Source organism: Aulonocara stuartgranti (assembly GCF_965226115.1).
Source record: "Aulonocara stuartgranti genome assembly, chromosome: 17".
Taxonomy (NCBI): Eukaryota; Metazoa; Chordata; class Actinopteri; order Cichliformes; family Cichlidae; genus Aulonocara; species Aulonocara stuartgranti.
The window spans coordinates 9,969,024-9,983,732 of record NC_138953.1 but is presented as its reverse complement, the minus strand read 5'-3'; positions in this window follow the sequence as shown (position 1 = coordinate 9,983,732).

Here is a 14,709-nt window from a genome sequence, read left to right as displayed (position 1 = left end):
TGCGAATCCGGATGCCGCTCCGTTTTCCCCGTCGTCTGGGCCGTTTCTTGGCAGGGGGGAAAAAAGGCAGGCAATAAATGCCAGTAGTCGTGTCTATGGGAGACGGAATGTCGCTTCCCAATTTCAAAAGTGGATATGCTGGTTGATGTTTCAAAGGTCGGAAATGTTTCAGAGGTCGGAGATCCAGCAGCGTTTGACGGTCATAAACAATTAATGTGGTTCCATCCAGAAAACATAAGGAAAATAAAACAGCTAACAACAAAAGGAACTCGGAGGAGCGGAGACGGCTTGCCGTACACACTGGCGCCATCTTGCATGCTTAAAACAATTTCCAATTATCACAAACATTTGATTGCATTTCTTCCTGCCAGTGGTAGCACAACCAGTTTATTAGGTCTTGGAGGAATTAATTTTTTGCATAAGGTCAAATAGATTTGGAAAGAAAAATTTTGCATTTGCTCAGGATATCTTTGTCTTATATTTTACGTTCATGATCTGAAACATCAGATCAACAAATAAGTGTGAAAAACAAAGGAAAAAAGTAAGAAATTCTGTAGGGGGAAATACTTTTTCAGAGCACTGTAAATGTATAAGCATCACCTGATCTCACTGTTAGATGAAACCTTGAAAGGTCTCATCCTCACAAAAAAAAAAAGTCAATGACTTTCAAAATGTTCCACTGGGCTTTGTCTTCCACAGGACTCCCAAAACATTGAGAACTCATCAATTCAATACAACGATTTTAAATCGAGGTCAAATCAGACTTGGGGAGGCTGTGTTTGGGGATAAATTTAAAAAGCCACTTTATAATCACACAGTCAAGGGTATCCATATCACTGTAATGTTAGAACTGTTGATATATTGAGAGTATCAAAGAGCTTATTAAAATCTGAATCAGCTTTATTGACCAGGTATGTATATACATACATTACTATTGCTTTGCTTTTTCTGCCTATTTTCATGATGTAAATGCAGCGGTGCAGAAAACCTTTAAACTTGGTGAAAATATTCAGCTGTGGGGTTCTTTCAAGTGAGTTGCACTTCTCTCTTCCACAGAGAGAAATACCACTGTATTTGCAGACACATTGCTAACCTCTCCTGGCTCCATAATATGTGTGGAAGAGGATTCATTTTCCACCAACGTATTGATCCTCTACATGCATGGAGGCTACTGTATGGGCCTGTTTGAAGTTCTGGGAAAGTGTCAGTACTGCAGGCCTGTGTAGCTTTCCATCGACATTCGTGAAACCTCAACTTCATTCAAAAGAATCAGGATAAATCCAAAGGTTGGGAACACATGGCAACATCACAAGAAGCTGATTTAGGATAGAGTCAGAGGGTTTGTTCACCCAAAATCAAAGAGTACAAACTGTGACTCTATTCTTACAATCTTAGTAATATCAAAGACCTTCCTCATGGTCATAAAACATTGTATTCATCGGCATTTAAAGTTTGTGCGTTAAACCAAAGTGATCAAAGTCATGGAAAGCTTCCTAATAAGTAATTAAGTGGGCCTTGAGTGGAGATTTATGTGGAATCACATTTTTAATGATTTGGGCAAAGTTCATACTAAGCTAGAATACCATTGAAAGCATGATAAAGACATGCAAGATCTCAAATATTAAAACACTTTAACTTGTAGGTTTTAAAACAGTAAGATGTTCCATGTAATATTTTACAGTTTTCATCAAGCATTAACAGTAAAGCAACAAATTTTTTGGCTGGTTTTGGCTCCATAATTTTCCTCTGGTCATCGAGTGGATCAATAGCCCACACCTTGAGAACGACTAACATGTACTAAAACATCTGATGTGTTCTAGTTATTGAGGTTTGGTTTGGGGTTTTTTTTTTTTTTACTTAACACATTATTACTTCTGTGGTTTTGTCATACAATCTTTAAATTGAGGCAACACTTCCCTAAAAGTCATGCCATGTAACTCACATGAGATTTCATCCTTGAACAAATTAAAGCCAAAGTGGCCTTGTGGCTTATTGGTGCTTTAAGCTACTTGGTGTCACATATTTGATTTAATAACTGGACACACACGCACACTCTTTGGTGGCTGTGGGACCAGCCGTGCTTCACCCCGTGCCAAAGTAGCTTACTTCGGGCTTAGCTGCCAGCCTCCTGCTTCCCTCCTCCATCATTACTGGTCCCATCATCAGTGATGCAGTGGAGAATGCTGTACACCCCAGTCTATCTTGTTAGGGCAGATTAGCCACTAATATACAGGCAGAAAAGAAGCCTCTTCATTTAATGCTGTTCACCACACACTCCTGATCCTGTCCTTCCTCCCCTCAGATGCCTGACATCTTAATATTATAAATACTGAATACAGGAGATCTCGCTAAGTGCTCACTCGGTGGGTCATTAGACCCGTAAAGAGCCACTGGAGAGGAGTTTTTGGTCTCCGCCAAGACGCCTCACTGAACACATGGATTATTCCATCCTAAAAAATTGTGATAAATGGATTCTCTGGCAGATTATGCTCTTCACTTTCAAATATAACACTGAATGAGGGAGAGCAGATGTCTTTTCAGAACAGCAAAAACATTTAGATTATTTATTTATTTGTTGTTTGGCCAATGAATCCCCGCAATCGTTTCCTTCATCTTGCACACCTTCACTTAATAACATGAATATTTAACACGAGCAAATGGGAAGAGAAAACCTTGTTTATCTTTAGTGAAGACACACTATGTACATGTCTTTCCTCTGCTTTTTACAGCATCATGGAAAAAGAGTAAAACAGATGGTAAAATATTATTAAAATGTCTTTACTACCAGATAGAATGTGACCCTACTTTTCTCATTTTTTTTATTTATTTATTCTATTTATTTCAAGATTTAAGGAGCTTTATTGTCATTCGCATCACATGTTAACATGAGGTGGAACATAATTATGTACACACGGTCCCGGAGTGAAAAGAAACTAAATAATGAAGAAACAGAATTTTTTTTTAAGTAATAAAGAAATGGTTGTTTTTGTTTGTTTGTTTGTTTGTTTTTTAACAAACAGGAATGACAAGTAATAAAACAATACAATAAATAATACTATAAGTAGAGTGAAACAACCTGAGTACCAGTATGGAGTATGGGTTTAGAGTGTAGGTATAAATATAGGTGTAAATACTTTAGCAGCAAAGGGCATGATGACCAGCACTGATAAAGTGACAGTGTCATTAAGTGTCAGCAGTTAAGGGGCTACGATAGCAGTTCTTGTCCATTTATGTATTGCGAAAGTCTCACAGCTTCTGGAATGAAGCTGTTTCTCAGTCTGGTGGTTTTGCATTTGATGTTCCCCAACCTCTTGCCTGAGGGGAGCGGGACAAAGAGTGGGTGTGCTGGGTGAGTGGGGCCCTTCATGATACAGGTGGCCCTCTTCCTGCATCTGGAGGTGTATATGTCTGTGACGGTTGGGAGGCTGCCTCCGACAACTCTCTGTGCAGCCTTCACCACCCTCTGTAGAGCTTTCTCTCTGCACAGTTATTTATTTTCAACATAAGTAAACAACATATTGCATGTCTTTAAATAATATTTCAACAATTCCCGGCTGGTTAATGCATCCTAAGATGGCAAATTATCCACCAGTCAAAATGCACATGAGATTACTTTCAATTATAATCTCAGTTCTTAATAAAAATACTTAAAGAAGGCATCGACCTACTGATTCCTCCTGGAATGTCTCTCTTTTAAAAGGGGACTTGTTTTTTTTTACTCTTTAACTCTTAAAGCCTACTTTGAGTAAAGACTGTGTGTGCATCAGAAGTTAGTGAGGGTGGTCTCTGCCTACGCAGCTACCCTCAGATAAGCCCAGAAACTATTTTAATGGTCTGCCTATGTTGTTAATGGTATATACTAAGGTGTCTTTATGGTTAGTCATTAGATTTACATTTTGAATAGAAAAAAAAAGTTCTTTATTCATACTTTAAACATTAAACAGTTTAACTGCAGTTCTGCATGTTTCCACTGGAGGGCAGTGGAACACCGCGTTTGTCCACACCAGAGGTTGAATATTTGGAAAGTGCAGGCCGCTGAGCTCTCCATCCATACCGCTGGAAATGCCTGACTTTGTTTGAGTCAAGAATGGCATTTCAAGTAGGACGAATGTGATTTTTGTCTATTGATGTGAGCAAACCTGAAACAAACATTTGCACTTTATAAACAATGTTTCACTTGTTTTTAAAAAACAAACAAACATGTTTTGATTGACATTCATGAAAACCACAAAATATCTAGGTCTTTAAGACATATTTCAGTTGAAGTTTTCTATTTATTTAAATTGTTCCTCTCTGCTTAATTTGATTTTTATGAATTGTAATCCATTTTTAAGAAGACTCGCATTAAATAGATAAATACATAGATTTCTGTTTAAAAGAAAATTTATTTTATTGTTATCTAAGGCTAAAAAATAGTGAAAATTTGGTGTTTGTGAAGCCACAGAATGGCTCAGTTCAGGTATTTAGCAATAAAATGTCTCAATAATGTATCATCTGGTGCTCTGTTTAGGAAATGTGCTTTCCATCCATCCGACTCCATCATCTGTCAGCCATCAGTAAAGGGAACAGATTCACAGCTGATTCTGTGAGACAAACACATGGAGGTCTGCTGTGTTTCAGGCCCAGAGACACCACATCACTGTACTTTTTTCCCCCCCTTTGCAGACCTGAAGGACTTTGTTTCTCCAGGTCATGTCCTGATCCTGCAGTGTTGCAATAAGAGAAAAAGTGTGAAAGAAAAAGAATAGCAGTGGGAGGGGGAGAGGGAGGAAGGCTGCTAGAGGGAAAAGAAAAAGAAGACCTTTAGTCCTTGAAGGTGCGGGTCTCTCACTAGTTCGTGAGGTCAACGGCAGCAGCTGTCCTGCTTGACCGACTCTGATGAAGCTGCAGATTTCTCGCCTTCATGAATCATCCCACTCCCCATTCTCCTCCTCCTCCTCTTCCTCCTGCTCTGCTTTCACCTGGACTTCTTTTCACAAAGAGGGGATTCCTCCTCTTAGGCCTCTTTCTTCAGCACTGAGGCAATCAGACTGTTGAACACGCGGAGGGAGATGAGACATTTTAAATTAGTGTTAGGAGAGGGGGAGACAGAGAGAGGGAGAAGAGGAAAATGACATTTTTCATTTTCTACAATAAAAGGTACTACATTGAATTCTTGGAGCATGACAATACAGAGGAGTAAGTAATGGAATAGGAGCAGACGTGGTGCCTGTGTGTTAGTGGATAATGAGGAATTTAAAGATGTATAGTCCTCTGCTGCCATTCAATCACACTCTCACCCGCTGCTGTCACTGGCCCTCGTCTCAGTGCTGTCACAATACTCCACAGGGACTCAAACTTCTTCTGCTGGAAGACACATTTGTAAAATAATTTCTGGGGCCATTCAACACTGGTCTTTAGGGGGTTTGGGTTATCAGCTAATCAAGAAAATTGGACCCTTGTACTACACTTCTAATGTCCTCCAAGCACTGTATTTATCTGCAGTTTTGACTTTTACAGGAACCGCAGTGGCAGAGTAGACCAGTGCCCTGCAGCCTCCTAACGGGGAGGGTCCTTAAAGAAACTACAAATAAGGGTCATTAAAGGACTGCATGGAAATCAAAAACCACCACTGAAAATCTTTCTCACGGCTCCCCCGTGATGGAAGAGTGTTTGAATGTGACTGATGATGAGGACTTGGTTCTCCTGTTAGTGATAATATCTTGTGGAATCTTGGAGAAAAGATACAGAAGTATTTTACCATCAAAGAAGTACTGAAAGAGGGCGGTCCTTTGCTTGGGATTCTCCAAAAACATTATGCAAAATATATCAAGTTGGGACTGTCTATCTCTTGAGTTATTGCTACCTAAGACAAAATAGCCAGCTGACATGATAAATATAATCCCCTTTTAAGTAATCAGTGATCTAAAATCAAACAAAATGTCTTTCAGAGGCACGTAATATATGACTTTATGATTCAAAGTGCTTCACAGATATGCATGAAAATAGAAAGTAAGCAAACCAACCATATTTTCTTTCATTTACATATGGAAATATATGCAATTTAAATGGAAACTCTTTTAGGGAAGAGGTTTAAGAGTATTTCATCAAGTCCAGGTCTGTTAAAGTGTAACCAAGGTATTAAAAAAATAAATATTAAGATACAAAACTCTCAAGTTATCCTTAAAAAATATGAAGAAAAAGCATAAACCTCTTTATTTTTGATTGGATTGGTGCAAAAACAGACGTATGTTCTGCTTGGCTAAATTGTTAGTATATTATTTTAAGTGTACAACAGTTTAAAGTTCACTTCTCAAATCATGTGCCAATCCAATGAATTTCCCCATATGACTTTTCATATAGAATATATTACATTATTTCTATACCATACACATCATAACCAGGCGATAAGGCAAATAGTGGCCACACATTGGCCCATTACAGACTATAATATACATATGTTTGATTGTTTGTTGGTTTGTTTTTGTGCCCTTTTTTGTCCACTTGAATCCAGCTTCTTTGCTATTTATCATTCTTATTGTTTTTCATTTGTAGTGTACGTAACACATTCAGTTAATATAAATTTCAAATCAGCTTTCTTTCCCACACAGAGCTACACATCTCAAGGAACTAAAACATGATTAAGAAAAGAATGTGCCGTACAGTATTGTCATACTAAGTGAACACTTGGTTATATTTTGCCAACTTGCAAGAAATTTTTGCACAGTTTGTACCATTTTTGCATTAATGCACTTGAACACTTTATATTAACAAGAAGACACTTGTGTTTTTATGGTATTTTACCGTGATTTTTGTGACTGCAAAGTTGTTTTCATATTTCCAGCGGTTGTGTAATCCAGAACTGTGTTAGGGTTTTGGCTAGCAAAGGGCTTCCATTGTGATCCATGTATTTAAGAGGCACAAAGCCACTGTTCATCTGTAGGGGAATTTATAAAAAACTGTGAATTTGTTTTAAAAGTTGTCATTCAAAGAATAGAGGAAATGCAAGAAAGCGAGCAGGAGCAAGGACATGCAGTTATATTTTGGAGTAATAAACTCTTCTTGGAGATAACAGTATAACCAAGAGCTAAGAATAGTATTGTGTAGTGTATTCTTTACAGCACTGCAACACTTTGTTTTTTTTTACAGTAGATTACAGCTGTAAAAAAAAAGCAGCTTAATCTAGCTGTCATTACTTTAGTGTGATGCAAGAGGGGAAAAATCTTGGTGTACACCCCAAATTTGAATTTTTTAACCCCTTAATATTATTTCCAAGAGCTGGTGTGACCCTTCACCTTCCCCCACCCTACTACTCTCTCCACCCTCGCCCTCCTTAAAAACATATATTTAGTGTTTGCGGTCAAAAGAAAGACTTTCCACAAATTTGATCCAGCTGTGATGCTTTTGCTTGCTGTAGAGCAAAATACAGCCCTTAGCACAACACTGCGCACGATAATTACATTAAAAGAACATTATTTATATTCTTAAATAACGTGTTGCAGACATCACATGCTCAAGTGTGTCAACACAATCACGTGCATTCAGGCTTTTACTTTCTGTGCTCACACTGACAATAATAACCATAGCATTTGCAAACTATAGGTTAGCGCATTATAAAGTGACATAACCACACAGTAATTTCAACTTCAGAAATCCTGTCAAGAACCAAAGGGCCCGTCTACAGAGGGCAGAAAAATTCTTTACTGTTACCACCATAAACACTGTTTTGACATAATTGCTGCCCTGAGAGTGCATGAAGTGGAGAGTGAACCTCATTTATTAGATTCTTAACGTCCCCAAGGGGCTGTTTTCCCTCACAGCGAGCAGTCATTAGAAAGCCCATACACACAGCAGGAAGCCTCAAGACAAAATGCAAACATCTTAGCGCATCATTATTCTGTGTATGTTTCAAGTTGGCCCTAATGGCACATTGTTTCTTTTATTTCCTCCTTTGCATTTTGGCAGAGATATTAATGTTCAACTATTTTTTGCTCTGTAGATACAGTACAAACTTTTTTTTTTTTTAAATATAAAATGCACAAAGCTTATTACATTCTTCTTGTTATCCAGTTTTAGCAGCTCTGTTGTCAAACAATGTTAGGATGTAACCTTCAAATGTTCAGTTCACTTCCAATTTGGATTTTTTTCACCTAATGAGTTTGTGTGTTGTTTTTCTTTTCTTTTTTCATCCTCTAGCTGATTATTGAATCACAGCCACAAAGAAGGCAAAGGGTTCAGAGTAGAGAGAGGCTGTGCAGCCAGTCATCAGAACATCCTTCAACTCATGTGGATGAAAAGAATGAATGTTCTGCAAGTGTTCAAGGCCAAAGTGAGAGATGAGAGGAATGTGTTGATTTGCTAATGGAGCAGAGGTGACAGAGAGCATACAGCAACCTTTGAACAAAAACACTTCCGTCATGACCTCTTTTTTCCTTTTTTTTAATAGAAGATTTTTCTTACACTTTGCTTCTGTTCCCTCTTGCCTTTCCCAATTGTCATCTTTCCATCTGCATTCCTCCATGCATACATAAATATTTGAGTCACCACTTATGGCTGATATTTTCTAAGTCTTCAGCATTCTATTGTTATAGCCTCAGTTACTCTGAAGATGCAGGGACGAGCACATTGTGCACCCAAAGGAAATTTCCTTCCAACAACAAAATTACATTCGGATACAAAAACAGGCGTGCAAGCCCAAGAGTACAAATGTACGCTCTAACACACACACACACACATCTCCCATCGGTATATAAGTGCATATTAGCATGCACGCAGACAGACACTTGTGAAAATAGATGTTCTCACAAAGCTTGCAAAATTCCATTACACTGAAAAACTCCCGACTCAAAAAAATAAAAAAGGGATTTGAGTTAATTTAGTAAATACAGGGTCAGAGCTTGCCACAAGAGCTGAGAGGAGGTGAGGTGCATCTGCTCGGGCTCCTGTGTTTGCACATGTGTGTGCGTGTGGAAGAATCGCTGACTGTGTGAAGCAGGGAGTCCTGGCGGCAGCAGCTACCAGCAGCGGCAGTCTAAAACCCAGCCACGCTCTCCAGAGATAGCGCTTCTTTCTCATTTGCTCTGGCCCTATTTTAATAATAGCTGTGCATAAGTAATTTCTATGAGGCCAGGCAGGCACATGGGCACGCGTGGAGGGGAGGAGGGGGGGAAATTAAACTCATTTTATCTGTGAGCAGGTGGATTCCTATTTATCATTAACATGCATAGAATTTGCACAATGTTATTTCTTGCTGCTTCCACTGATGGCACGTCATCCAAATAATGTCAGAGGAGGGTCTGCCCCCCCCCCCTTTTTTTTTTTTGCTTTTTTTTTTTTTTTTGCTTGTGCTGGAGTGAAATTCATAGATAAAGGTACTAGGGAGCTTTTTTTTTTCTTGCAATTTTCTGCAAACGGAAACTAATTCTGGGAAGCTTCTTATTACAGTGCAGGCTCATTTGGTTTGCATTAAAAGAGGGACAGGAGTGACATTAGGATTTCTGCCAGATTTCCAGGAGATGCTCCAACATTCACTCTTATATCATTAGTAACGCTCCTCCCCCCTGCCTTCTTTTTTTTTTTTAAACAGAAGCCCCCTTTTCCACTTTTAACTGGCATTAAACAATCTCAAGTCATTATTGAGCCAATAATAAAACTGGAATATATTTGACTTCCTGATTTAGATCCTATCAAAATATTGGAATGTAAATGTGTAATTCTGAACGCATGATATGAAGGTTAATAATTGCTGTATATTCTCAGGGTGCTTTAAGCATAATTTAGCAGCAGGATTATTTGTCATTTATTTAAAATTAGCATTGGTTTTTCTTCATCTGTTTGCATTATTGATCTTCTTTTTCTTTGTTTTTGTTTTTTTTTGCACCACATCCAGAGCTATTTCTAGTTTATCTAAATTTAACGTGCTACCCTTCAGATGCAATGAGGGCTTTGTCAATGAGTCAACATGTTCAGATTGACAGATTCTGCCCAATCGTTAAGCTTACCAAACATTTATGATGCAGGAAACAGACGATTGATGATCAAAACAACTTAAACGGTCAATTGATTATTATTATTTTCTATGCTTTAATTTTGTAATTTTAAGCATCAAACTTCATGTTTCAGTTTCATGTTCCATCAAAGACTTTGTAAATCAATCAAATCAATATCTAAAAAATAAAAAAACAAACATGAAACTTCAGATCAAAGCGCATTTATAACTGAGCCCTCTTCAATCACCCTTCCTGTTACCTCAGCATCCCATGCTGTTGTCATGTAGAGGAACAACATCACGCGCCCACTTTGCCGAGGGGGATCATGGGAGACGCGTCTGCAGGCGGGATTATACTCTCTGTGACCAGTCATTCACACCAGTGTTTACGGCGATGAGTAGCGAGATGATGATGTGTGTCTCTGTCTCCTTTTCTCTTTCCCCCCCTGACAAATAACAGCATGGCAGCTCATGGCAGCTTCCAGGGCTCCTCCTGACAGCCAGCCAAGCAGCCAAGCAGGCAGGCAGTCAGCCATTGTTTTGTAATGTGTTTCACTCTGCCAGCGCTGATCCTTGCTAAGGTACTTACCACGCCATTGTTGTCTAAGTATGCTATTTTCTGGCTGGGCACCTCCACTATAGAATAGGGCGCTTTCTCCCCCTTTTTTCTTTCTTTCTTTCTTTTTTTTTTTTTCAAAAGAGAGGTTTGTTACAGTCACCGTCATACTAATCCCGGTGTGTGATATGTATATGTGTCAACACAGAGAAAGGGAGCGAGAGGGAGAGAGGGGAGTCTTAACCCATGAGAGAAGTGGTGTGAATGGCAGAGAGGCAAATAGACAGACAAGTCCCATTCAATCCTTACTGTCCTCCATGACATCAAATTACTGTTTATCAAAATAAGACGAGCAGTATAATAAGGATACTTTAGGAGTGTATCGACTAATGCGTCTCAAACGTGTACGGGCCTTATGGTATTTTCTGCAGAAACATTCACCAGCAGATTAAAGGAGCAGGGTCAGGGAGGGCTATGAGCTGCCGCAGGGATTGATTATTAATTTGTGAGGTAAAGAGTCTTGTTAAAGCAGCTACGGCTACATCGTCTAATCCTAGAACTTTTAATTAGACATTATGCTAAGTGTTTATTTGCTTTCTTACTGGGAACTGGATGAGAAAGTTGATGCCAACCTTCCAGTGAAATGTGAACTTAGCTTAGCGTAGCTAACCCAAAAAAGTAGAAATGAAAGGGAAGAAGCTGGCATGGCCCAAGCTGGACGTCGCTTCTAAATCAATTCTAAACAAGAGTCACTAACCATGAACTATTTCCTGATTCGCCATAGCTTTCTATTTTAGATTACATAGGACATCTGAGAACAGGAAATCATCTGACCACATAGGTTCAAAGCTGAGTAGGAACCATTAGGTATAACCTTCCTAGCAAATATACATCAACTTTTTAGCAATTTTTCATTTCTCCAAATAACATCCAAAACAATTGAGAATATTAGCTCCCACAAGGCCCTAAATTCTCAGAGACAACCCTTAAGATACACCTAATGTTTGCGAATGTAGCACCATAAGCTACATTTTAAGAATGGCATTTCTCTCGGCCGTGTGACAAATTAATGCACAACCTCCACTTTGATTAATCACCACTCAGGGGGACCTTTTATTTTCCCATTTCTGGTTAACTGTGCATATTTCACTCTGCCATTCTGATAGTGGAACAGGAAATCTGTGAGGAGCATTAATAAGCTTAATATAGAAACATATTTGAACCCTGGTCTTCCACTAAGTAGATTATAAACATTTATTATTGCATGTTATCATAATATCCTGCACAGCATATTGCAAAACTTCTGTAGGCCAGTTTTCCTCCCGGTGCAGTGGAAGATCATAGTTAATTCAGCAGCGTTATGGTAATGTAGAGGTCCCTATCGGTCCCGGCATCGCACATACTAACAAGCTTAGGATAAGCCCAGCCTGGAATGGTATGAGGTTTGAATTTCTGGAACCAACGCGGTCTCTGCAGCCAAATCTCGCTTCAGCAGAAACCAGTGGGGTGATTCCTCTGCTTAAAAAAATTAGTGCTAGTGCATATATTTTTTTTTGCAAGGAAAGGAGGTTTGATACCTCGCGAGGGGTGAAAAATGCACTGTATGTAAAAAAAAAAAAAAAATTTAAGGATGGCAAAAATCGTCTTGAGAGGGCTAATCAGCTGGCAACTCTGAAAAGCCTGTAAGGTGCATTAAGAGATTTATACACAGCGCAGGGGTAAAGCCTCACAACATTGTTGACTCATTTAAAGATGCCAACATCTCAACTTTGTGCACCGCTAACAAATGCACACATGTTAAGTTGGTGTACTCTGCACTTCTCCTGTCTCTGTAAATCGCAGTGTATCTGCCATAAGCATGTTATGCCCCGGGGCTCATCAGAACCATGTGATCCAGTGGCAGAGCTGCCACTATGAGACAACATGCTAAATCCTGTTTGTGAGACTTGACTGCTCTCAGCTCTTAGACTAATCTAACCACCCTCAACCTCCAACACCGGAGAGGAGCGTCTGTCGATCTGAGCGGAGGTGGGGGGAAGCCGGAGTGGAAAAAAGGTGCTGAGGAGTTGGGAAAAGGATACATTTGGGGGGGGTTCCTTCCATCAGTTAAGATGTGCAGAAATGAAGAGTGCAGAGGAAGTTCCTATGAACTTCCTGTTCATAAAAGACTATTAATGAAACTGATTATGCCTAGCACAAAACTACAAGGGACTTCAATTCATAGCAATTCATATTATTTAAGTAGCAAAACCCTGCAGCCAGTTTTACAATGTCAGAATCGTAAATTTGTCAAACTGGACGCGATGTATGCCCATCACTGAAGCTACGATGCATTTCTATTCATACAATGCTATCAAACTATAACAAATTACCAGTGAAAAAGTGCAATCTTACAACAAGGCACAGGAAGAATTCCTGTGGCTGCAGTTTGACTTTACAGTGAATCATCAAAACCATAAGGTAGCTGTAATTTTGCTCCTCGCTCTATAGGTTCCCTGTCCTCCACAAAGTGTGCATTTTAAAACAAAACCATACATCAGCTGTCTGATCAAGCCTGACATGTCGTCAATGGCAGATGAATAAAGTTAGTATTTGTCTCGCTTTGATTCTTCCTCGCTGTTTTCAGTTAACTGTCTTCTTCTGTGCCCGTCTCTCCGTCCGCATCTGTCTGTCTTCCATTTCTCTCTAAATGATAATTCAGAGCATCACAGATTTGGCACTTGTAGCAGGTCTCGCAGAAAAATTAATTAATGCAAACTCCAAGTGCTATCAAAATTATACATTTGGAGCGAGCGCAGATACAGAGAAAGAGAGCGAGGGGGAGAGAGAGAGAGATGTGAGGACGTTCTGGTCTCATTAAGAGAGCAGGCAGAGTGGAATTAGTCTGAATATAATGACAGGCCACACTATCTCATGTAAAAACAGCCCTGTTTTCCTCTCTCATTCATTGGCACTAGTAATTAGTTTTGGCCCTAAAACTGTCACCCTTTACTCTAGAAAAGGCAGATGTGATTTGAGGTGCAATTTAATCTTGCTTTAATGAAGAACTAATGGACGCATTGCAAATTACTTTTTCTCCCCCCTTCTCTTCCAACCCTCTGTGTGATTGAACGGGGGGGGGAGTGAAAAAAATCTATTTCCTGCTTTTGAAAAGATCAAGAGTATCTTTGATAATGGTGAGAGCATCACCGGCAGCTTCATTGCATCGAGCCAACAAGCTCTTTTAGCCGAATCACAATTCAGTGGAGAGGAGGCCACAATTAGTGACAAAGCACAGAGAGCGCTGTGGGGCCCGGGCAAGCAGAAAGCCTCCCGGTGCTCCAGGCTCCTTGTTAGAAACAGGCCCTGGAGGTGTCACACAGGAACAATGAGGCCTGATAAATTACCCCTCAAAAAAAGAAGAAAAAAAAAGATGTACTGCTAATTTTCAATTACACCTATAATGCATTCCCAATTGGAAAGCAAAATTGGACATGTGTGGAGGAGAACAAACAGCCATAGGCTCAACACTCGTCCCTCTGTTTATGACACTGTCGCTCACTGAGGGCTTATGATATCCAGAGTCTATTAGCAATAAATGACACGGTGTTTAATGTGGCAGCTCATTGGTGATTTGGCTCCACAGATACAGAAAGAGAAACATAGACAGAAGGGAGCAAATATTGGTCCCCAATAATATCTTGTCAATACATTAGATTTTTGTCAAAGGATAATCATTGGCAAAAGAGACAAAATTGCATTCTTATCTAATTTAGCCCAATTTCTAAAATGATGATGTTGTTTGGAAAATGAACATTTGTACATGCCTCTTTCAGAAGAGAGAAAAGAGAGGAGGAGATGTGTGTGTGTGTGCGTGCATGTGTGTGTGTGTGTGAGAGAACTGCCTGTCTGCAGCTCTCTAAACCACTTAAGGGCCACTGTGTTTCAAACTGGCATCGCTAACGGATGATGTTGTAGAGAATATATCAAGGCCAAATAATAGTCCTTGAAATGGGTGAAAAGGGGATGTGAGAACTGAGGAGGGTCAGACATGTGGAACATGTGTATCTGTCTTTTTGTATGTGTGTGTGTGTGTGTCTGTGTGTTCGTGTATTTGACTACAGCCAGAGCTAGAAGGCAGAAAGCCTAATGGGAGTGGGCTTAACTCCTGCACACAGCCTCACTACATATCTGATTACTGGGACCA